General features: G+C 33.0%; 2 long non-coding RNA genes and 1 pseudogene across 6 annotated transcripts; all 3 read right to left on the reverse strand.

The window, feature by feature from the left end:
• Positions 1-5,647: 5,647 nt before the first annotated feature.
• Positions 5,648-10,776, reverse strand: LOC116023983. 2 transcript variants are annotated; one of them, XR_004099471.1, is made up of 3 exons: positions 9,948-10,776; positions 6,756-6,844; positions 5,648-6,466 (listed from the first exon to the last, which is right to left on the reverse strand). It is a non-coding gene; the product is annotated as an uncharacterized LOC116023983 (long non-coding RNA). The 2 variants fall into 2 exon arrangements; XR_004099470.1 differs by having other exon boundaries at positions 6,756-7,294.
• A 1,011-nt stretch (positions 10,777-11,787) lies between these two features.
• LOC116023982 lies at positions 11,788-15,950 on the reverse strand. Of its 4 annotated transcripts, none has more exons than XR_004099469.1 (6): positions 15,555-15,950; positions 15,263-15,350; positions 13,887-13,992; positions 13,546-13,773; positions 12,985-13,211; positions 11,788-12,806 (listed from the first exon to the last, which is right to left on the reverse strand). It is a non-coding gene; the product is annotated as an uncharacterized LOC116023982 (long non-coding RNA). The 4 variants fall into 4 exon arrangements; XR_004099468.1 differs by having other exon boundaries at positions 11,788-12,296; positions 12,420-12,806; positions 13,546-13,992; XR_004099467.1 differs by having other exon boundaries at positions 11,788-12,081; positions 12,189-12,806; positions 13,546-13,992.
• Positions 15,951-18,611: 2,661 nt separating this feature from the next.
• Positions 18,612-23,874, reverse strand: LOC116023979 (annotated as a pseudogene).
• Positions 23,875-24,468: the final 594 nt, after the last annotated feature.

Consider the following 24,468-nt stretch of genomic DNA (forward strand, 5'->3'; position numbering starts at 1 on the left):
TCTTGATTCATCCTTCAGTTTTAGGAGCTTTGTTTTGGGTGATAAGTTCTTCCTTTAAGTGATTTGTTTATCATATATTAATGAAGGATTTCTATCTTATATGAATATTTTTGTATGGTATTGGGTGTTGATATGATGATGGTATAGAAGAAGTAGGATCTCCTAACCGTGGTTAAAAGGTTGATAAAAGGGATTTTCATCATTCCAAGTAAGTGGAAATTTTACCCCATGCCTTGCCCTTATTCTTTGTGTGTTTTAAGTGGTATGTATTTGAGAAGTGTATAATTACACTTAGCAAAATTTTATGCATATGAAAGATGCATTCATTTACTTGTGATTTTGGCTCATGAAATGATGAGTAAGAAAGTATATAATTGTATGTTACACAAGTATATTTTATTTTAAAAAAATTATATAAATGTATGTACGTATGTATAAGCTATGTATATATTTGTGTTGTTATTGTATTATGTGTATGTAAGTGGATTTTTCAACCATGTTTTGCCCTTGTGTGTTTTAATCTATGATTAAACATGATTTTTGTGGATTGATTAAGTCATAGATTTTCATACATGAATTCTTGAAGCATGAACCATCTTTATAGTATAAATTATATGTTGTGGTAGAGATTATGTTTATTTGGGATTTATTGATGAATAATTATATTATGGAATTTTAAATAAATATAGGTTTGTGTATATAGCCGTATGTATATGTGTGTGTATACATATTCCTAGTGAAATCTTGTGTATTAAGATGTATGTGTGTGTTTTCTTTTTAAAAAAAAAATATTTTGTATGTGTACGTATTCTTATGAATAAAAAAAAAACAAATATATATATATATATATATATACATGTGCGCGCGCGCGCATATGAGTAGTTAGTATGTATGTATATGTAATTAGTAAGTAGCTAATTGATGCATAGGTATATGTATGACATGTATGAACTGTACGTATGTTTATTATTAATTATATTTTTTTATTACGGAATGTATATATGTATTTATGAAAACATAATTTTTTTTTTGTACAACTGTATATGTTTTGTAGTGTGTACATATTATTTTAATATTCAAATTGAGAATCCAACTATTACGAATTTATGGTATTTATTACATAGGGTTGCACTCTGGTGCGAACTCTCGCCCAGGTAGGAAATGAGAACGCTCCACAGCCGTCCACGTGTCCAGATCAACGAATCAGATGCAATTTTAAAAAAAAAGACGCGGTGGCATTTTCGTAAATAACTAGAGCTTTGGTGCACCTAGTTTCACTTACAAGTGCACCTAGTTTCACTTAAAAGTGCACCTAGTTTCACTTACAGTGCACCTATTTTCGCACATATTTTCACTTACAAGTGCGAGTAATTTACCTCGTTAATATTCATGCACCTATTTTCGCAAATATTTTCACTTACAAATGCAACTAATTTACCTTGTTAATATTCATGCACCTGGTGCACCTAGTTTTAACATATGTTGCACCTAGTTATAACATTAGGTGCACTTAGTATTGATGCTCACTGTGCAATTCACTTGCACCTGTAATACATTTTACTTGCATCTACAATACATTTTACTTGCACTTGTGCAAGTAATTTACTTTGTTAACATTCATGCACCTGGTTGCAACCTATGTGTACCTAGTTATAACATTAAGTGCACCTAGTTATAACATTAGGTGCACTTAGTATTGATGCTCATTGTACAATTTACTTGCACTTGTAATACATTTTACTTGCACGTGTGCACCTATTTTCACTTGCAGGTGCAAGTAATTTACCTTGTTAACATTTATGCACCTGGGTGCACCTATGTGCACCTAGTTATAACATGACGTGCACCTAGTTATAACGTTAGGTGCAACTACATTCTGGACACGTGGCGCGCTGTGATTCGTCCGCATTTCTCTCCTGGGCGGCCAGTACGCATTTGAACGCTATCCTTATTACATAATTATGTTGATAATGTATTTTGTGCGTACGCTACGTTACTAGTGGTAATAATATTAAGATTTATTTGTTTTTATTTCATTTTGCTGATGATGCCGTACGTATATAATAATAATTATAATCATGAAAATAACTGTCAGGATTTTACTATGAAATTACTCTAAATTAACTGTCAGGATTTTACTATGAGATCAGACCTGAATTCTTGTATTTAGTCCATGATCATGCAAAGTACATAAAGTGTAGAAAATAAGTGTGACAAGCCTAGATCAATATTAATTTACTGGCATGATTAAGTACAACAAACACAAAACATTTATACAACAAGATCATCACCTCCCAATATCCATTGAAGTTGTTCAAAAGTACTGCTTGAAATTGATAGACTTGAGTTATGTTCCTCAAGCCAGAGGATCCCTCATGTCTTGATACAAGTGAAACTTCGGTTGCTTTAGGCTCCCGTCTGATCAATTCAAGCAGACATCATCCTCCAGGTTAGACTGAAGTCCCTTTTTCGAAGAATTTCATTGAGTACATTTTTGCACCAGTCCTTTTCTCTCAATTTCGACTATCTTCTGCACCCCTATAAACCCTCTATATTTTCCATTGTATACTTCTAAAGCCGTAACACATACAAGACAACTTCTTTCCATATACAAGATGAGTATACCAACACTAGAAAGGAACTACACAAGAAACTGAAGATATAGAAACTGTTCAAAATATAGCAACACAAATATTTTAATAATAATTACAGTCAGAAAGCTAACATGATGAGTCATCGCCGCAACTGTAACCGTAGCTATGGTCGTCCATAGAATGTTATTGTGCAACAACTTTGTCTTCTAAGCTCGATCTTTTTTTTTTTTTTTTTTTACTAATGAAACGTATGAATTCAAAGAAGTTACACTTAATTTTCTAATATCCTTTTAATTTTCTATGATTTAAAGGATTTAAATCCAATATTGAGTTATCAAAAGTATATGAGTTAATCGGACCATAAATGATTCATTGACTATTGACATTTATCAATTTTCATCTTCGATTTTCAATTTGACCATAAATGGCCCATTGACTATTGATTTTGTTTGAAATTTGGTCTTCCAGTTAAGTATCCATTTAGTGAACATTAAATTTAAGGATAATAATGTAAAAATTAACTTCTTGTTGAGATGAACAAGTACAAAATTAGATTCATAAAGTTAATATATTGGGTTCATCATTAGTGAGAATGTGAAAAGTAAAAAATTTGCATTAGTATCTTTAAATTTAATGTTATTTTAACAAGAATTTAATGTTTATTATTTTTTAGGTAAAAGGTAAATATGTATTCCCAAAGGAAAGGGGCAAAAACCCCGACCTTATGATGTAATTACAAATACGCGGGCGGGGTATACCCCGACCCAAACTTGGGAGATCAAACGCATTGCACCAAGGCAATTAAAAATACGAGAGATATTTAGGGCTTACTCGGCCCAAATGGAGGATGACCATTTTAACACAAAGTGTAAAATGGCAGACCATCCACTGGGTTGAACTCCAAGCAAGCCCCAAACGGCCCAAAGCAAATCTGCGAAAATAAAGTCCATGCAAGGACTGTTGGCCCAAAAGCTATAAACAAATCTAATGGGTCAAATACAAAATCCCTACTACAATGCAAAAAATATGAGATACAAAGCAAAGTCAACAATTTGACTTGAAAATCATTTAAAGCCTTGTCTGCCACACAAGGAAAAAGCTGATGCATCTACTCCATATTGAGCCACGTGCACTGATTTGACTTTATTCCTTCCGATGACCAACTCGGCGGAGAAGAATAGAGACCAGCAAAACTGATGACTGCAAAAGAAAGGCCGCCATTGCTACCTGCCGGTGAAGATGGAGAAAAAATTTCCTTCTTACAGCCGGCAAACCATAATGAAATCTTAAGACAAATTAAAGCAAAACTAAGAATCTCCCGTCAAACCATTACAGTATCTCGGAAAATTCAACAAAATCGCCTGAAAATATAACAAATCAGCCTTAGATACTTACCCAATCCAAACTCCGGCATTTTTCCTATTCTCTCAGCTTTAATTTGCTGTAAAACTGCAAAACGGCGGAAGGCCCCTCATCCTTAGCTTCCTAAAACACCACTGTGGAGCTAGACTCACCAAACAAGCAAGAAGATGAACACAACTCAGACCGAATTGAATACCTTCCTAAAATACATTATGTCAATGGGAGATGGAAGATTTTTAACTAACGTAGCTTCGTACTCTTTGATTGATTAGATACAGAGAAATACGTGACTCAGAAAACCTTTCCATCCTGTCTTTGCCCTGCTATCTCAATAACACTCTTCATGACACGAGAAGAGATTGAGATGGGTTTCTGATTTCCAAATGCAACACCATATCTTATTTCATTGCTTAGCTTGCTTTATCACATATAAAAACATTTCATTTCTAAAAGCAATTCAAGCAGATGCTTCACCTCATATCATGATCTTTTGCGCGCTCCTTAAAATTAAAGCAGATGTTTTAGAGTACCAACACTAGGATGAACCCTTCTTGGTCCACTCATGGGAGCACTAAATCCTGTTCTCTTTCCAAACAGGTCCATTTATGCATATATGTATCCCATAATCATTAATTACATAAATTGGCCTGGCCTACAACCAACTGCTATATTAAACTCACTCATATTCACAGAAATTTATAAAACAAGAAAATTAATTATATTGTCAAATACAAAAGGCCGGCAGGATACATGCATATATATATATAAGAAATTATGAATGATTCCTCCACATGCACTACACCAAAAAGGTTATTTAGTGGCGGTTAATTTGTTATTTAGAGGCGGTTCAAAACCGCCACTAAACTGTTTAGAGGTGGTTCCCCAACCGTGTCTAAATAGTGTGTCGCGAAGGATTTAGAGGCGGTTTTAGACAAGTGTGGGAATTAATGGAAAACTTATTTAGCGGATAATTAATTATTTTTTTCTAGAGTTTAGCGACACTTACATAACCGCCACTAAATTATTTTATTTATTAGCTGCGGTTATATAACCACCGCTAAATCTTAATTTTAGTTTTTAAATTATTTCTTATCTAATTGAACTGAAAGTTTTTGAACTGAAATTAAAATTTTTCATTGTATTTTAGTTTTTATTTTTATAATCCTGATCAAATTAAGTATTTTTTTTTTAAATCTCTACATTCAAATTTGCATTGCAACCACAAACAAACTCTATATACACATTTAATTGAAAACAAAATCAATTGTAATGAATATTTGTCAAATAATATCAAATAATATTCATGTACAACCAACCGTCTACATATTAATTGAATTGTATACATCAACCTCATCTTTGCAATGGAATCTTCATGGACAAGTCCTATATTATAAGAAAATGCAAAGCATAGTTATCTAGGCGGACTTTCTAGGCGAAATGCCGTCGACTGCCTAGTCGACTAGACAGCCGCCTAGGCGATGAGTAATATATATATATATATATATATATATATATATATATATATATATTCCCATACAAAATAATTAGGATGTGAATAGGCAATTAGGCATGATGTGTGTTGGAAATAGGCAGCCATATTTACTTCACTCTAGGAAGTTGTAGCACCCATATTTACTCTACTTTAGGGAGTTGTAGCAGCCCCATTTACTCTCCTCTAGGAAGTTGTAGTCTTAAGAAGAGTGAAATTGAAAGCTTTTGTATATTTCTATGTATTATCACTAGACACTGATTACACATATATATACATAGAAATTGAGACAAAAAGGAACTCTTTTCCCTGAAATACTACTCCCAGTATCAGCACTAACCCTACTGATCCAAACATCCTTATTTGCTCCTACTTTGCTGCATAATGATTCTACAAAGAGGAATGGGCTTTGCTCGGAACAGGAGGACGATGCCGGAGCTCGAACCGCTCCGCCATCGGAGCCACCACGCTCCTCCACGCGCCGTCGCCGTGCCGCCGCTCCGACTCCACGCGCCGGCGCGTGAGGAAGATTCCGGCGACTTCTCCGACTAGAAATTACACCGGTAGACTCGCTTAGTGTGTAGGTTCTACCCATGTATGTTTTGTGGAGTTTTGGGGTTGTATTCTGCACTTAGGCGAGGCGAGCACATTAGGCGTTCGGTCCCGACCGACCGGACGCCTAGGCGTCGCCTAGACGTCGCCTAGGTGACGCCTTGATAACACTGATGCAAAGTCAGTAAAAATGAACTGTGTGCAGGGCCTTGATAACACTGATGCAAAGTCAGTAAAAATGAACTGTATGCACCCAGCACATAGGAATTGATGTATCTAGAAGCCCAAGGCTCAAGTAATGGAACATATAGTTACCATAGCTTTTCAATAGTGGAATTTGCTGCTTGGAAATCTAGGTATGCATCCAACCTCTGAGTCAAAAAGATCTTAAGAAGTTGATACACCAGAGCATATTTAGCATCCTACTCCAATATAATTGTGCAAAAGCAGGTATATCGAGCAAATCACACTGCCATGTAAAACAACTCACAATCAATGAGAGTCCATGACAGAACGAAATAAATAATACTTCTAAACCAAAAACCTAATAGATTAATATAATACACATGGGAATCTCAAATAGAAAATTATACAATCATATATAAGAGGGAATGTCAACACTTAAGCCAACCTCATCTCAAAGAAAATAAAACTACTCTGTAATTATGAAGACTTAATGAGCAGCCAGATTGGTCATGTCCACTGAGTCCAATTTAAAAAAATTTCAAATTTTTTAGTACTGTAAGAAACACTAATACCTTAGCTTCGTTCATATTATGTGCATCATCACCAGAAAATGTTGCAAGATACCTAGTAAGGAACTTGAAAGACACTTTTGTATGTGTACCTGGAAATTTTAATGGAGTTCAAATTGTAACAAGTACTATAATATTTATATAGTAACCATCCAAACAGAAATGAAATTACTACTTCACCTTTTCAGCAATCAAGAAAGTAGAATAAAATCATTTTCAAAAAAAAAGAAAGTAGAATAAAATCCAACACCAAATTGACCTTGTAACACCCCACTTTTTCCACTACCGAAAATACGGGTATAATTAAATTTTTTATTTTACAACAGCGGAAGCTTAAACAACACTAACAACAAAAAGGAAAAAGGGGTGTTATGCCACGTTCGAGTATCTCTCTTATACTCAAACGCACAGGCAAAACTATCTACCAAAAATTATTACTAATTACAACGAGTGAATTCTAAAGGATTTAATTACAACTTTTATACAACTCAAAGCGATTCACTCTCATGCCAATGCCATGCCAAATATCTCCTGCAAAAACACTAAAGAGTGGAAACAAAGTCAGCACAACGGCTGATAAGACTTACTCCACCCCGTAAAACATTTTGCACATAGCACATATCACTTTGGAGCACATAAATTTCCACATCATAAATTTCAACCCCTTAACATGGCATTAGTTATTGTACTCCTTCATATAAAATTTTCATTTTTGATAATCATATATCAAATACATCACATAAACTAATCACATTTTATAATTTCACTTAATACCATAAATTACCACCTTTTAATCATTATTCATAAAAATCTTCATATATCCTTTATCCAAAAATTCTTATAATCGTTTCTCAAAACTTTTCATAATATCATCACTGCTCAAAATTTCTTAAAAACTTTATTTTGTGCCATATTTGCACACCACAAAAACACATATAGAAGAACACAATTATCAAGCAAATGAGACAGGATCATTTATTCATAGACCCTAGTGAATAGTAACCACAACTAAACACTACACAAATTTCTCATTTAAATGGGACAGGGTCCTGTATAATTAGGCCCTTTAGTGAACGGTGCTTTCCACACATTCGAACACTCCGCACTTTCCCATTTTCATGGAAACTGGACTCTAACTTTAAGTGTGCACACCCCCAAATTGAGGATTCCAAGCCTCCCTGGGTAGTTACCAGCCCAAGTAGCCAGGATATGTTTCTACTGACTACCCTGTTCATTCTCACCAACAGGACAACCATATGTTGACCTAGTACCCGTGGATTGTTCCTACCGGGCTACTCCTAGCATTTATCATGCAACACATATCATATCTTCCATAAGTTTTGGAAATCATTTATATATGACAAAATATAGCCCTTATGCTCCAAAAATCATTTATCCAAAAATAATCAATTTTTCTCAAATTTCGAAATTTAAATTATGCGCACATAAATTCATCATCTTCCAATAATTCCATCAATTATAAATATCTATAAATTTCGAAATTTCACCACATATCATAAGTACAATCATTATCAAACATATCACAAACTTCATAATATACCACATAGTTCATCTCTTCATGTATTTATCCAAAATACACATATACATATACATGTACGCATGATTAATCAAATATCCCACACTAATTACTTAGCACAACACACTAATTATATATCTATGTGCACACACAGTTCACGTATCCATTCTAAATTATCACAATTTCATTCGTATGTACACATATACTACCTAATATTCATATAGGTTCCAATATACAATTTATAAACTTGCATGATTCATCAGCTATCAATTTATTCAATAATTATAATAAATCTATTTTCTATAGATTTATATACATATAATTTACACAAGCACATATTAAATGATTTGATTTGAGGTAAATAAATTTTGGATAGACATAAATCTTACCTAAAATCCAAGACTTCACTGAAATATACTCAAAGCAAATTGATAAGCTGTTGAACTTCTTTCTTTTTCTCCTACTACCGAAACCACTTCCTTACACAAACTCATCTACATATTCATCATTATAATATATTTCTCTCCTTCCACTACAACAACGTAACTCACCACATATATATATACATATATATCCACACGGTACACACACAACAATCATATACATGCATATATTATTATATATACATCCAAGACAATTGAGAACTCCCATGGCTTCATATATAATACAAACATCACATATATTATAATATAATATTATATATATATATATATATATATATATATAAACACTATCCATACTCCAACATATAATTATATATAAACACACGGCACACACACAACATATATCTATATTACGGAGTATTATTATACTACACTACAAAACTATATATATATAATAACATTTCCCATGGCTCAAGGAGCACTAATATACATACACACATATAATATCATATATATACTACACGCCACTGCCACACACATAAATATATTATATGTATATATATAATACACAATAGAACATATATATTATTATATACACACTCACAGTACACTCATTAATATAATTTGTCTCATTAGGAGACAACCCAATAGGGCTCCAAGTAAAGCACAAGTCTCAAGGGACACCATTATAATAATAATAATATATATATATATATATATATATGTGGACTGCCACGCAGCCCCTCATTCTGAGAAACACAAAACAACATATTTAATTAACTACATAAAACACTCCTCTCTCTAAAAAATTTTTCTCCTCCTTCTCTCTAATTTCTCCGGCGAGCCGCCTCCGCTTTCTTAGTGGGTCAAAAAAAAAAAAAACATATTTAGTCCGTACTTAGCAAGAGCAAGAATTGAGCCTTGGACATCACAATCAGCACACAAGAACCGAACCATCAAGCCACTTCAAATCTTTAGGAAGTTGTCACCAATAATATATATATATCATACATACGAATAGAAATATAATTGACTTTGAAAATAACTTTGTTGTTCTCCAAACTCGAAACCATGACCTCTTCCAGAATATTTAAGACTCTACCCACCAAGCCAAATCAATACTGAATAACAATTTTCGAAATATATTTATAAGAATATATATAATACCCGAAATAAAGAGAATATGCTTAGAATAATAATTTTCGAAAATTATTTTGGACAACATAGTACATTAATATTTCGAAAATAATAATAATATTTTCTCAAAATACTTACAAAATTTAGGGTGTTACAGACCTATTACTCCATCATCTGATGCAAGGTCCTTATTTTCCTGCATATAGGAGGTGTTAGCAGAACTGTACCAAGATTATTCAGTTCACATAGTTGGGACACACATAATGAAATTAAAATGGACAGTCGGACAGATAGAGGAAATTATATGCAAAAGGAGCACATACTTGGAGTTCCATAGCAAATTAGCAATCTGGGTTTCCATAATAGATCAGAGATGTTATTTCATATATAAATGACATAGTTAAAGAGATTTTCCTGTCAAGTCATTTCATAAATGATAAGATGCGACTATATCGCTTATTGATATTTCAAGCAATACATTGACAATATTTAATGCAAAATTGAGCACCAAATGAACGTACAGATACGCCTATATTTCGTTGTAGTTCCCCAGTTGGATATGCTCATTAGCTATTAGTGTAATGTGCCACATTACCTATTCACGGTGGTGATTTCCCCTCAACAGTTGGCTGCAAAATCACTCAATAAAAGTAGCTAGCAAATTCATATAAAGAATAACATCTGTAGGATATATCAAGATCATTTAACAGGAAACAAACATACATAGAGAAATCCATAACACAATCAATTACCAATTCAATCAATGTTCATTTTGACAGTCTTCTCTGCCTCAAGAATTTTTCCAACAAGTTTAACTGCCTTAAACCAAATCAATTTCTTGTCAGCAACTACACTACTGCACACACTAAGACTGAAATCTAAACATGATTAATGCAAAGTTTAAGCCTTGCTAAAGAAACACATAGCATATTAAAAAAATAAAAGAAACACAAAAGTAATCAGCCAATCGAATATGGCTAAAAACCTTCGCTAATTTGAAAGTGGCTGCTACGGCTCGTGATGTTGCTTCGCTTCCCTAGCACTACGCAAAAACGCGGAGGCCTTTAACTTCCCTGTCTAAACCAAATCCCTAGCTCATGCACTCAATCTGTCAGATATTCGAGGCGCAACTCTTCAAACTGAAGATAAATAGCCAAAATATGATAAATAACCAACTTTGCTAGATTATCAATTCCAAGCATGATGCAAATAATCACTCAGAAAACCATTAAATCCATAACTAACAAAAGATGGAGAAAGAATATATTGTTGAATTGAATCTAAATCAGCAAAAGAAAGAAAGTATGCTAAAATTACCGTATCACAATTCAAGTTGAATTTGGAGAGGGAAGAGAAATGCAACTTGCAAAAAAATCTCTGAATCAATGGTCGTGAAGGAGACTGAGAACTGTGAAAGGCAAACTATGCTGAGGAAATGCAAAGTGATGGAGATCGAATGAGACTTTGAGAAGAACACTTCATTCTAATCCTTCTATATATTAAAGCCATAAACCTTTGGCCAATCACAGCATTGCATTTCCCACCTAAAGAAAGTGACGTCGTTTGGATAGTGAAATAACATACCAATACACTCTGCTAAACTCACACTGTAATACCAATAAAGGAGACTTTTGCAAAAAAAAAAAAAAAAAAANTCAGCACACAAGAACCGAACCATCAAGCCACTTCAAATCTTTAGGAAGTTGTCACCAATAATATATATATATCATACATACGAATAGAAATATAATTGACTTTGAAAATAACTTTGTTGTTCTCCAAACTCGAAACCATGACCTCTTCCAGAATATTTAAGACTCTACCCACCAAGCCAAATCAATACTGAATAACAATTTTCGAAATATATTTATAAGAATATATATAATACCCGAAATAAAGAGAATATGCTTAGAATAATAATTTTCGAAAATTATTTTGGACAACATAGTACATTAATATTTCGAAAATAATAATAATATTTTCTCAAAATACTTACAAAATTTAGGGTGTTACAGACCTATTACTCCATCATCTGATGCAAGGTCCTTATTTTCCTGCATATAGGAGGTGTTAGCAGAACTGTACCAAGATTATTCAGTTCACATAGTTGGGACACACATAATGAAATTAAAATGGACAGTCGGACAGATAGAGGAAATTATATGCAAAAGGAGCACATACTTGGAGTTCCATAGCAAATTAGCAATCTGGGTTTCCATAATAGATCAGAGATGTTATTTCATATATAAATGACATAGTTAAAGAGATTTTCCTGTCAAGTCATTTCATAAATGATAAGATGCGACTATATCGCTTATTGATATTTCAAGCAATACATTGACAATATTTAATGCAAAATTGAGCACCAAATGAACGTACAGATACGCCTATATTTCGTTGTAGTTCCCCAGTTGGATATGCTCATTAGCTATTAGTGTAATGTGCCACATTACCTATTCACGGTGGTGATTTCCCCTCAACAGTTGGCTGCAAAATCACTCAATAAAAGTAGCTAGCAAATTCATATAAAGAATAACATCTGTAGGATATATCAAGATCATTTAACAGGAAACAAACATACATAGAGAAATCCATAACACAATCAATTACCAATTCAATCAATGTTCATTTTGACAGTCTTCTCTGCCTCAAGAATTTTTCCAACAAGTTTAACTGCCTTAAACCAAATCAATTTCTTGTCAGCAACTACACTACTGCACACACTAAGACTGAAATCTAAACATGATTAATGCAAAGTTTAAGCCTTGCTAAAGAAACACATAGCATATTAAAAAAATAAAAGAAACACAAAAGTAATCAGCCAATCGAATATGGCTAAAAACCTTCGCTAATTTGAAAGTGGCTGCTACGGCTCGTGATGTTGCTTCGCTTCCCTAGCACTACGCAAAAACGCGGAGGCCTTTAACTTCCCTGTCTAAACCAAATCCCTAGCTCATGCACTCAATCTGTCAGATATTCGAGGCGCAACTCTTCAAACTGAAGATAAATAGCCAAAATATGATAAATAACCAACTTTGCTAGATTATCAATTCCAAGCATGATGCAAATAATCACTCAGAAAACCATTAAATCCATAACTAACAAAAGATGGAGAAAGAATATATTGTTGAATTGAATCTAAATCAGCAAAAGAAAGAAAGTATGCTAAAATTACCGTATCACAATTCAAGTTGAATTTGGAGAGGGAAGAGAAATGCAACTTGCAAAAAAATCTCTGAATCAATGGTCGTGAAGGAGACTGAGAACTGTGAAAGGCAAACTATGCTGAGGAAATGCAAAGTGATGGAGATCGAATGAGACTTTGAGAAGAACACTTCATTCTAATCCTTCTATATATTAAAGCCATAAACCTTTGGCCAATCACAGCATTGCATTTCCCACCTAAAGAAAGTGACGTCGTTTGGATAGTGAAATAACATACCAATACACTCTGCTAAACTCACACTGTAATACCAATAAAGGAGACTTTTAAAAAAAAAAAAAAAAAAAAGTATAAAAGGAGACAGAACATCCAATTTAAACTGTTCAAAAAAAAAAATCTATCTAAATACCATTGGGATTAAAAAAACCCCTCTTTTCCGCAAAACCAGCACCTTAAATCCCTCTTCATTTTGTTTTTAATACCAAAAGCACAAAGCTCCATAATACAACATTATTAAAAAAAAAAAAAGGATAGCACATGGCTCAAGGTTGAATATAGGCAAAACCTATTTACTTTTTCCAGTGGAGTTTAACGCCCCGAGGATTCACAATTAGAATTTGTTCCACTCAACAAGCTGCAATCTTCTTCTATAAATTACTCCGTAGTATATTCAGACCAGCAGCAGTTCACCATTCACCTTCAATTTCTTTGTTTTTTCTTTGATTTCTTAAGCCACGTGAAAAGCTACTTATAAATACATCTTCTGGGGTGATGAAACCCCACATTTACATAGAACCACAACTGCACAACCGAAAGATGAAGAAAGATCAGTAAAAGAGGTGATAGATTATTATTTTCTTTTTTTTTTATCATTTTAAAGCTTTATCTTATGAAGAATTCAATTAATTATAAACATTTCATTGTGCACTTCCTCTATTTTTTACTCCGTAACATTCATGCAGTGAGCTTTTGTTTCTATTTATTTGTGTTTGTCTGTTTTGGCCCACATTGCATTGGCACCTGAGACCATCAAGAGAGAATGATCATGAGAAACAATTATCCATACTAAAAAAAGTCACATAAAACAGATCCAAACTGATGTATACTTATAATTCTGGATATGGTGAAACTTTAGAGCTCGACAATAATAGGAGACGAGGAAGGCAAGATGCTATAAAGAGGAGACAAAAGGAAGGCAAGATTGTTGAAATGTACTTCCGTAGTTTTATAGGTATATGTATTTTGTAAGAAAGTAAATTAAACTTACTTGAAATGTAGAGAACTGTATGAGTTAACATACTTGAATATTCTGATTATTTAAGTACTCTATGTTGAATATTTTGATTTAAGATTGCATATAAATTATTTTTAGCTAAGTTGTTGTCAAATTAAGATATTGAACATTAAGGAATGTATATGATAAATGAACCTCAAATTCGAAGGGAGAGCGAAAAATAAAATCAACCAACACATAAGACTACTATAAAATGTTGAAATAGAATATATATTCACTATGAACAAACAAATGAACTTAGCTGATGGAACATCCTCTTCATATTTTTATCGTTCAACTTGAAACTTAAAATCTGAAAGTAGCAGATCTGACATTTGTGCATCTGTGCCTTTGCTTTCAACTTTCTTAAGAATAAGTTTGATTTTATTTAGATTTATTATTCATTGCAGGTAAAAGGGTCAAGTTCAGTCAAGCAATCCAGTGACAGGCAGTCATGATACACTGATTTAGATTATTGTTTATTGTTGAAAAAATTCATTACACATAATACAGATTTTTTTAATTTTATTTAAATTTAATTTAGTTTTTTCCATTAGAAGTATTCAAGTACTACAATAATAAAGCCGTTTTAGTTTCACTACCTAAAGCCATTGAGGTGGACAAATGGTTTCAATGCCCGAAGCCAACTCCCAACCCCAAATCTGATATCCCTTATCTTAAATTATATTTCCCCCAAAAAGAGAGCCTTCATCAGGTGAAAAGCTACACAAAAGAAGGACATGTTACTTGGTTCAAGACCACGCAGACACAAGGTGTTCTGAAAATTCATGTATAAAACTAGGTTTAGGTTTAGATTTTTTAATCCAGGGGCTGTGGATGTAATATTTGGGCTTCTTAAGAAAATTCTCATGTGTTAAATTTTAAAATATAAAATATATATTGTTTGGTGAGAAGAATAGCTAAGATTAATAACCTTGGTTTAAAAAAAAAAAAAAAAAACAACCTTGGTGTTTTCACAAAAAAATGATCGAAGTAGGAGAAGAATTATTACTAAACCTCAACTATGTAGCATCATCTCTATTTCATTTTGTACAAGTCACCCTCCCATCTCGCCAGTAAATAAATTCCGGGAAAAAATATTCACCTGAAAAAGAAACAGTTGATCAAATTTTCTTTGAAATTCTTAAGAAATACATAAAACATTGCTTTAAAGAAGTTATTTCTCTTGATAAAAATACATATTGGACAAATAAATAATCAAGAGTGAGGGCTTTCAAAAAAAAAAAAAAAAGAAGAAGACTGAGGCAGAACTGGACTATGAAGCGTGGAAGCAGTGGAGCAAAAATACCAGATCTGGATGAAGAAAGCGATGGAGGCGGCGCCACGACGGAGAATATGGTGGACGGTGGCGACGATGTGGATCTGAAAGCTGTATCCCTGGAGCAGACGACGGAAAAGATGGACGGTGGTGTTTAGGTGAATGGGGTGTGAGTGTGTGGAGAAGAATCAGAAGATGGAGAATGAGAGACTGAGAGTGAGACTGTGTCAGACAGAGGGGCGGCTGTGGTACTGACGTGAGGGGCTGGGGTGGCTGGCGGTGGCGGACGGGCGGTGGGCGGTGGCCTCGATCCCTGGAGGTTGGAGCAGGTCCTCGGTGGCCAATTGGCGAAGTGGCGGTGCACAGTGATAGTGAGAGACTGAGAGAGACAGTGCGAGAGAGGGACTGGAAATCTGAAATTACGGATTTGTATATTTAATTTCAAAGTGGGTGCTGCATTGTTACAACTTAGACTAAAAAATACAAACATAATAAAAAAATATAAAATATAAAAACAATATATATTATAGTATATAGGTAGAGTAGTATATATTAGGTTAAAAAAATAATTAATTATTTAAGTATAAATGTAATTTTCTATTCTACATTATATAAATTTATATAATTATTCATATAGTGATTAATTATTCATTGTACATTAGTGTGATTATTAAATTTATATACTTAATTCATATAGTGATTAATTATTCATTGTACATTAGTATGATTATTATATTAATTTCATTTTTTTCTAAGTTGTATAAAATTTATGTATTATACGAAATGGTGTTCAAGATATTTGTTAATTTCAACAAATAACGTGGATTGTTTTTTTTTTTTCGGAAAATAAACAAATGACATGCATGTAATGAAAATATTAGAACATCATCCATTAGTAATTTGTGTGCAAAGACAAGTCAACAACATGTATTTGGTATATTCCAAAATTCATATTCTACACCTTTAAGTGTGGTTACTAATGGTAATAATACTATATTTTCTAAGGTATAGCTTCACACATTATTTTAAGTAGGGAGATTATATATAATATAAAATATAGAACCCTATGAATTTTTTGTCGGATGTATATACATGTACTGAAATATAAAATATTTAACATTTTAAGAGTTGTGAAAAAAAAAAAAAAAAGCATTCTAAGAGTTGATCATAATAGAGAACATTATTACATTTATTTTAAAAAAAAAACATATTATTACTTTATTCTCTTTCTTTTATTTTAATAATTTGTAATTATGTTAAAGTTTAATCAATCCACTAAGAGACTAAACTTGACTTGGCAATAAGAAAGAGAATTACGGAAGGAAGATGAGCAAGGATAGGGAGAAAGCGATTGTAGAGATAGTTGGGATTGTCGTCAGCTCCTCCCTTTGTCTTTGCTTTCCGTAGTTAGTTGTAAAATTTATTAAGTATTTTGTGGTCAATTTTGTGTTTTAGCTTCTTCAAGAAATTATAGTGTATAATTATAATTACTGTTTCTAAAATATATGTGTGTAATAGAGCGATGTGGGTAACAACAGAGAGCAGAGAGAAGTTGTGATTAACAAAAAATAAAGAAATTTACACATTGGACTCACAAGTCACAAGGTTCTAGAGCATTTTTCCTTTTTTATTTTATTTTATATATTTAGAATTTTTTTTTTAAAAATCGGTCATATTCATGGGTGTGTAAGAACTGCATGTCGGCACCCACTTCAACCTCATTTATGGTATTTTTCATCTAGCATCATCCTGCTAATTAAATTGGCCTTATTATAATCCATCTCCCCTTGGTGAAATCAGCAAGGAACCTAACCAAGCATAGGTGCACTGTATGAAATATATATACACCATTACATATAAATTTTTCCTTTGGGCCAATGGTCCAACAAAATAATTGTTGGTTATTTAATATATAGAAGGATTTTTGCCAATAAAATATTTTACTTCATGCTAAGTTTTGGTATAGTTAGATTATATACATATACGTATAAAATTGTTATAAAAATGTATAATTATATATATAGGGGTAAAGTTCATACCTAATTTCATTTCTTTAATTATACTAATAATACATTGTACTTACTTAAAAACCTACAAAAAATACAATATACTGTTAGTTCCAAAAACCACAATGTCATAATAATATACCGTTGAAATCTTTCTGATTAATTTCTTTGTTAATAATATATACAATGTGGAGGGTATATATACAATTCAAATACTAACGTAGTTTAGTAAGTCCTTAAAAATTTTTAATTTTTAATTTTTTGTATTAAATTTATAATATAATTTATTTCATTTGGTAATTACCACCTTAAATATCAATTCTTATTTTATTTACAAATAATTATGTTCATAACTTTATTGTAGCAAATCAACATAATTATTAAATAATAAAATTTTATAAATGAATAAATCTCATATTTCCTTTATATATATGAAATTTAATAATATTAATTTTTTTTAACAACATAACATAATTATAATATTTTAAATATTTAGTCCGTGCATCGCACGGGTAACATACTAGTATATTTTAATAAGGACTTGGGAGCAGCAAAACGCATGTTGTATCTGTTTAATAGCAGCGGTTTCCACGGTTAATAGCGGGGGTTTCCCTTAACCGTGGCAATTAAAACGCTACAAATATTATTTGATTAATTTTAATTATTATATCGCGGCAGTCAAAGAAACCGTCGCTAAACATTTATTTAGCGGCAGTTATTAAGAACCACCACTAAATTAGTGTGCTAAATAATTCCTTTTTTGTAGTGATGCCAATATATATATGTCATTAAGGCACAATTAGTAGTATAGCTTCAGGCACAAAATTAATTAGCTTAGGTTTGCAGGCAGCATTTTAATCTATGCTTTCCTTGCTTTAATCTAAATCATCATGATAACTGATAACAGATTAGGCATAATTTGTACAACCATGCTTCAATTCATAAATATGTAAAAGTCAAGTATATATAGTAGTAACTAACAAAACTATATATAGTGAGACCTTTAGTCTACAATACAACTAACAATAGTCATCATACATCGCGCATATATATGAAACATGCGATCTAATATGCCCTTATATATATATCATTTGAAGGATTGTTTGCAAAAGAAGAAGAATCCCCAATTCAAGTAGTTTAATTTCATGCTTTACATGCCTCCTGATTTGATTGGCAATTTTTTAGGCCCCCGTCTAGATAATGATGCAGTATGTACGTGTTTTCACAATAATAAGCTTCTGGCCTCGATTTTGTTTACTAATTTTCCCCATCCATGAAATAGAAGAAATTTCCTCCTTTAGGTGAACCATATATGGGAGTAGAAGGCTCTGTTCTTTAGGTGAATCAAAGGCACATCCCCAACGTTACGAATATTACAACGGTCCAAATTAAGGCTCCAATTTTTATTGGGACGGCCTTGTTCTTGATGGCTCGAAGGCTAGCATAATACTTGGTTATCCAACCTTGTATTATTTTAACCTCCTTCTTTCGTTGGGTGGTTAACCATGCTGGATCCGTAGTTGTTTCCCCAAGTATGTCCAGACAATGAGAGCCTACAAAAATTGTCAAATTATATATATTTTGATAATATTTATTAGTCCAAGAATACATATATATATATATATTCAGTACGAAAGCGATAAATGTTGATCCACAATATGTATATACATATTGATGAACATACCATTTTGGGTATAAACCGCAAGGATAGTATCCGATATGTCTTCCAAAACTCTGTCAATCCATAAAGACAAGGAAGCTAAGCAAATAGAATAACATAAAATAGGGAGGCTATAAATTTTTTTTTATAAAGAGTTAATTCCACTAGATGTCCATTGCTTTTTGTGACAATTCCAAATTTAGTACAAGACTATCTTTTTTGCCCTTCAACATCTCGGATTATTATTTTTTGTACTAAAAAGACTAAAAGAGTTAATAGGAAAAGTCATGATAAGACTAAAAGTGTCTAAAAATAATCGTCTAGAATATTAAATGACAAAAACTATTATGTAGGAATAAATTTGAAATTGTCACCAAATACAAAATACTCCGGTAGAATGAACTCTTGTTTATAAATTAAAAAGATCAGATTAGTGTGAGACTTTAGATTACCCAGCACGGCTATATGGGTCTCTCCCTCCGTTCGAAAATATGATATTGCTCCCGAAATTTCGGAGAACTAATTTAATATCCTGCAATTTTAAGTTGTCATATAATAATATAAATTAACGCTAGTTAGCTCATATGCATACATGAAGAAATTTCGATGCTAAATATATTCCAATGCAAGTATGAAACCATGCCAACAAGAAAAAAAAAAAAAGTTGAAGAACATACTTGTCCTCCGAAATACATTGTGACCCAGTGTGGTTTGGGTGGAACACCGAAGGCATCTATGCACGACTGGGAATATTGCTCCAGATTGAAAGGAGCTGGATCGAACATGGAGTCGGTTCCTTTCGCTATGGGAAACACCAGTTCACTACAAGTCTACACACCAAAATTGTAAATTGTATAAAGAACATATTGATGTATCACACAATTTATGGAACAACCCATTTAAAAAGATGGAACAATAGCTAATCAACTAACTATGTGGTTTAGTTTGGCGCCTAAGCCATGTAGAATTTCGATTACAGTGATAATTTAGGTGTCCCTGAACACCTATGCGAAATTTTTAGAACCATGATATTTAATTACAGATTAATTGAAAGTATATATAATATTTTAGAAACAAATATATAATATATTAAGGTGTATGAGAGGCAGGCAGCTTACTTGCCAACTCCACCCATCATTCCCTCTGGCGGAAACACTATAGAAAGATTGATTCCCTTCTATGGCGGAAATAGTATAGCAGGGTTTATTCCCTTGTATGGCGACAAGAGCAGCATGTATTCGGTCAAGAATATCAGCCCCTTTGGGCGCGCCATCTATGGCGCCGCACACCACCCTCACTGGTTGTTGGGCCGGCGTGTCATATTGAGCGGCCACACAATACTTCCCATCCAAGTAATCCTTTAGCTCCGACGGCGAGTTTAAATCCCTAAACATCAACGCCCACATGGTAAAAACTTTAAACAAATTGAAGGGTATTAAAAGCTAGATGGAGAAATTTGCACAAACTCACTGTACTAATTGCAACACACACATATATATAGATAGATAGATGCATACTTTGTATATATAATTCAAAACATATACATTATATTCTCAGTTAGATTTCTGTCAACACTCTTTTAATCGCACTCTTTTAATTGAGTTTCTCATAACTTACTGACAAAGATTGAACTTGCGACTAAGAATGGAGAGACCGTTTGACTGGGAAGCAATCGTGTCAATAATTGACCATGATTGTTTTATGGTCTGATAGCAGGTGTCACTAACTTCCTGCAATCAACATTCATAAAATTCAAGCTTGCAAAAATCAACATATTGTAGGATAGGACGGAAAGTTTGAGTGCCTTACCCTAAAGTCTTTGCTCACTATAGAATAATATGCATCTTCTGCTGTAATATTATCGAAATATAAAATAGGTGCTGATGAAGCTAAAGCACCAAGAGCAATGTGTGGATACTTCAACCGAAACCACGAAGCAAGCACTTCATAAAATAATACAAAACTCAAGCTTTAATTTAATTGTTGCCAAAACCACCAAATTAACTCTAGCTAGAACCAAAAAAATAAAAATAAAAATAAAATATATATATATTATAATCTCATACTTACTTCCTCCTTATGATCCTCCAATAACAATTATCGGAGAATCGTGGCCTGATAAACTGTTTTTTATATATAAAAGCACCTCTGCATAATCCGCTAGTGCTTGCGCGGAATTGAAATACCCCCGAATGGTATCGTTTATTAGCCCTTCTTCGATGTCCCCAAATGGTATCGATTCTCCGTAAAACCTATGCTGCACGATTACCAGATAAAATGTAGATAATAGTGAGCTCAAAATTTTAATTGAAACTGAACATATTCATTCTTCAATTATTACCTCTATGTAGACGAGAAGGGCCTTAAAATGAGGGGTAATATTGGTGAGAAATCCGGCGCCCTTAGGATCAGTGTCTATGGGAGATTCAGCCCCGAGCCATGCGAAGATAGGGGAGTTGGATTGGGCGCCACCCCAGTACTTAGAGTTCACTATGTATCTCTGTTGGAAGGTGGCATAACTTTGAGGTGCGTAATTGAAGTGGTCCAAGGTTTGTGTGTAGTAAAAGGTTTTGAAGTCAGGGGGAAGAGGTTTGGAAGATGAGTGTTGTAGGATGGGCTCGTAGAATGGGGTGAGCCTAGGAATTTCGTGCGGCAGGCTGCCGCAGGTTGTCGAGGAGAGGAAGATAAGTTGAAGAAGGAGCAGCCATTGCCATTGAATTGCAGAGGTAAAGAGCTTCATGGCGTGGAATTGACGGCGTAAAGATCGATAACACCTATATATATGTATGTTTAATTTAATACAATAATAATGATTGATTACCCATAACAACAAAATATATATCGATAAACGACATGCATGCATTTTCCATCATAAAAATATGCCATAATATTACTGAAATATATATCACGGCCGAGGATTCACATACACTAGGTTAATTTTGTGTTGGATTAATGTATCATGTCAGTATACATACTCTCAAACCAAATTATTAGTTAGAAGATCACCAAGAAAGTTTTGTTCTAACTGGAATTAATGTGGAAGTTTGATTTTCAAAAAAAGTTGTAGAAAACTACGTAAAAAAAAACAACAAAAGCTGAAGAAGACGATCGACTTGCTAGGCTGCTGTTGTACGTACTGAATACCTAATCTATTCTAATAATAATAATAATAATAATAATAATAATAATAATAATAATAATAATAACTAAGTACGGCTGCATATATCTAATATCTAATAATAATAATAATAATAATAATAATAATAATATGAAAAAATTGAAAACTTCTGCAATTATATAGAAAATTAACGGAAATCTTAAATGGACAACAAATTATATATATATATATAATTTTATTTTTTGTAGTATACATATAAACAGTATAAATGCTTTTATTTACTGCAAATTCGTAGAATTTAGTAGTATTGAATTCAAAAAATATATTTATCTCTCTTGGAGAACCATTATGATTATTCCTAAATCTGCATGCAATACAAGAATTACCCAATGACTAGAGCATAGAACATTTGTAACATGAAAATAAAAGAGTTTATTCCTTTACGTACACCTATACAAAGAATAAATCTGGAAAAAATAGTTCATGATACATGCACAAAACATAGGAGATTATTAACATATTCATGCACAGATAAGATGAATTAAATAGTTCATGATACAGATGAGCATTCAGTGATGAAGATGCTCGATAATCGATGCTAGCTAAGCTTTAGTTACGTAGTTATGTAAGGTATCCCGAGAGTTGAGGAATAAATTTCTAGACCATTCTTTTATATATATATATATATATATATATATATATATATATATATATATATATGTATATATGGTACAGAGATATACGACAGATGTGGAAGATTTTTCTCATCTCTAGAGCATTCTAAGTGGGAGGCGTGCTGCTGGTGCAAGCTTTGGCAGTCAATGCTCGGTGCCTTGAGAGGTGGAATTCGATTCCATGGAGATTTAAATTATCATGTGAATTGTGTGCTTGCCAACTCAGATGATTAACGTTTGTCATGTATCGTGCAGATTAGGAAGAGATTTTGATAGGCTGATTTTGGATTAGAATTAATGAGAAGAATTTATTTAATTTTTTTGAATGTGTTATTTGTATAATCTTTGTCAAGAAAATTCTTTACTTCATGCTTCTATTTAGATTTATTGGTATTGTTATAAAAAAAACTTTGGCAGAATAATACAAAAGTGTCAAATTTCATAGAATTGTTTACAGTTCAAATTTTGGAAAAAGAAAAAAACCAAACCGAAATAAAGAGCAGTTATTTTCTTTTTGAGAAAAATACGAAAAATATAGAGCTAATAAAGTACCCGTTAAAATTTCATTTCGCAGATTGAACGGGATATATGATTTTATTTGTAGATAGGGAGAAAAGTTAGAAAGAGTGTTTGGGAGTTTATATGATAGAGGACACTCACCGGGAGACAACCGGAGACGAAGACACGATTCCACTCAACAAAGCGCTGTCGGTACAACAGAGAGACTGGGGACAGCGTCTCGAGAAGCGAAAGTTGGAGAAAACGTAAGAGAGTGATGTGGGTAAGAACAGAGAGCAGAGAGATCTGAAGTGAAGGCGGGTTTGGATCGTTGGCGGGCTTTGTATTTGGGCATTTAAATAGAAGGTGGGTATGGAGGCAGTGGGAATTTTGGTGGTCAAGGTGGCGAATTGAAGGTGGTGAAAGAAGAAGGAAACAGATCAGAGCATTTATAAAGATGAAGAAGGAGGGAATGGAGGGAAGATGTATATATGGCGGCAAGTTTGTTACAACGGACTCATCTCATCATCTCTTAAATAAATAAATAAATAAAAGACATAATTTTGTACTTACTGATTGCATGCATGGGGAGATGAAAATGAAAAAAGAAGAGAGATGAAGAAAGCTCTCGTTGCATCTGGCTCCAACATGTGGCGTTTTGTGCCAAAGTCAAATGCCATATATGCATCAAAATTTTTGTCTGTGTGTACTCCACTCCGTATATTGTCCAGAAATGGACTCAAATAAGTTAAAAGTTAATAAAGTGGCTTAGTGTATTTGATGAATGGGACTAGTGGTTTATATAATTGAAGTCCAAACCCACATGTACTTCTTCATCAACTTTTTTCTCTTTTTTCTTCCTCCCTATATCTTTAGAAGATGAATTGCCAAATGTAGTTTTCTATTAAAATTTTCCTCCTTACCTTTAGAATATGAATTGAGGGATTTATTGATGTTATATAGTATTAGAATTGTAAGTTATGAATTG

Source organism: Ipomoea triloba, chromosome 7 (genome assembly GCF_003576645.1).
Source record: "Ipomoea triloba cultivar NCNSP0323 chromosome 7, ASM357664v1".
Lineage (NCBI taxonomy): Eukaryota > Viridiplantae > Streptophyta > Magnoliopsida > Solanales > Convolvulaceae > Ipomoea > Ipomoea triloba.